General features: G+C 48.6%; 1 pseudogene; it reads right to left on the bottom strand.

The window, feature by feature from the left end:
* Nucleotides 1-1,370: 1,370 nt before the first annotated feature.
* LOC125124701 (tubulin beta chain-like) lies at nt 1,371-2,177 on the bottom strand (annotated as a pseudogene).
* Between the last annotated feature and the right edge of the window lie 210 nt (nt 2,178-2,387).

Genomic DNA, 2,387 nt, shown 5'->3' with positions numbered 1-2,387 from the left:
AAAACCGCAGAACAACTTTGCAAGATTCACACATCTCAATTTAAATAATTACTTGAAAGCCACATTAATCAAGGCGGTGTGATATTAATGAAAGGATTGATCCATAGATTGACAGGATATAATCAGACTAGAAAATAATCTCCTCAAAATTAGTCAATGGATTTTTTTTTAACAGTTATAAGGCAATCTACCAGATGTCTCTCATTCTCCCTTTTTACCTTTTCCATCTTCCCTCTGCCCCACCAAGCCGGCCCCCTCCTCCCCAGCACATCACAAATTACATTATCTATACCTGAATCTGGCGTTGTGAGGAACTGTCTCTCATCTTCAGGTTCATCTCATCCTCTGAATTCTGAGATACTGCTGATGCCATATTTGACCATAATAGATGCTTCAGGGAGAGTTCGCAGGCAACAAGCGACAGGTTCTCAGGGATCTCCATGGGCAGCATCATCTTAGGGCAGAAGAGCTGGAGCTCTCGACCTCCATCCACTTCTTCAGGCCTCGGTGGTAGCTGACGCCCTCCTCGCAGGGCTCTGTGTAAGGGATGCAAGGCACCTTGAAGTGAGGTAGGAGATACAAGCTTGGTGAAGAACTCCCTTATGATGCCCGTGAAATGACCAGGGTGAGGCGGCGGTGGTTAGCCACAAGGCCCTCAATCTGGTGAAACTTTGCCAGGTGTGAGGCGTGCAGGCTCTGGTTCCAGGACACAGGGTGGAAGCCGAGGTACTTTGTTGCCGCAAGTGGCTTGCTCTGGAAGGGGCGGCAGAGTGCGCGGTTGACGTGGTGCGCATGCGCCTGTTCAAGTGGCGGGCTTTCTCAGCTCCCTGGAACCTGGTTTGTTCTGTGGGTCGCGGCGGACCTGACAGCTCGTCGACCTGACCTGTTGGACATAGGGAGGAGCAGGGTTTCAACTAGATATCTCACAAAGAGAGTGTCATGCTGGTCGTGTACTGGGTGCTGCTGGGGCTGGAAGAGAGACGTTAAAAGTTCATTCTGTCTGCCTCCCGCTGAACCACAGATCCAGAAATATCCTCCCGAGCTGGGTGCGGACCTGGAGCAGGGCGCACAGGTGTCTGTTATTGTGGAGGGCCAATAACAGAATTTGTAGGACTTGTAGGGTGCTCCTGCTACTAGCCCCTGGAAGTCATCTCCAGGCCCAGCTCTGCTTCGTGCTTGGAGATGCTGGTGTTGAAGACACTGCTTTTTCTCATCCAGAAAGATTCTGAGTCACTTCAGGCAGCAACTTCGTGTACCTGATTCCCTGCTTGTTCCCTCCGCGAACTAGGGACTATCTGAACCATACCTGTGTTCAGATAGAGCTGCTTGTTGGACAGGGTTTTGGTGAAGCCCGATTTGTTGTTGGGCAGTCACAGGAGCTCGCTCTCGTCAGGCCTTGGGGCTGCAAAACACCCAGGCTCCTGGCTACTCTCTCGGACATCGCCCTTGCTCTCGACGGTAAGCTCCCACCGTAGGATTGGAATATTTTTAAAGATATTATGTGTTGTGCTGCTGCCGATTAAGATGGCGGACATTTTTAGCTCCCTGGGCAGGATGTTACAGACTGCTGTTTTCAAATATTGGGCATCCACTTGACAAAATTGCTGCCTTTCTTGTTCTGGACATTAAGCATCTGCTTGTCCACCTCCTTCATGGACATGTAGCTTCTGAACACGATGGCCGTAGTCAGATAGCAGCCATGGCAGAGGTCACAGGTGGCCATCCTGTTCTTGGTGTTTGACATGTGCTAGGTCAGTTCCAGCATGTCAAGGCCTCCTACTGGCTATCTCTGCTGCTTAGCAGGGAAAAGCTGGCATGAAGAAATATAGGTGGAAGGGGACCATGTTCATGTCAGTTTGTGCAGGTCATCATTGAGCTTGCCAGAAAAGCTGGCAGGTAGTGATCCCACTCAAGATGACCAACAAACAGCAGGTGGTCCAAGTTACCATCTGTGGGCATGGTTGGTTTTACGTTTCTGAAGCAGATGCAATGAATAGCATCCTTATCAATGTAATAGGTCTCATCTGTGTTTTCTACTAGCTGGTGCACTGAGAGTGTGGCATTGTAGGGCTCTCCCATCATGTCCAACCCCCAGGTGAAGGTGCCACGCTGAAAATATCCATGTTCCTATCTAGGCAGTACTCCTGAATCTTGCTGAGGAGAAGAGTACCCATCCCAGATCCAGGCCCTTCATCCAGGAAGCATGTAGGCAGCTCTCAGACTCCTTCTTTAGGACATCTTAATAATGCAAAATTATTTGTAGTTCTCTATGAAAATGGTAAAACTCTAAAACAACCACAAAATGTTCTTCTTAGAAGAAATTATAGGAGAAAAATTACTTAACTCTGGCTTAGGCAAAGAGATATTAGATACAACACCAAAGACAT

The sequence above is a fragment of the Phacochoerus africanus genome, chromosome 4, assembly GCF_016906955.1.
Source record: "Phacochoerus africanus isolate WHEZ1 chromosome 4, ROS_Pafr_v1, whole genome shotgun sequence".
NCBI classification, from domain to species: domain Eukaryota; kingdom Metazoa; phylum Chordata; class Mammalia; order Artiodactyla; family Suidae; genus Phacochoerus; species Phacochoerus africanus.
The sequence above is the reverse complement of the archived record's forward strand: the minus strand, read 5'-3'. Positions and strand labels throughout refer to the sequence as shown.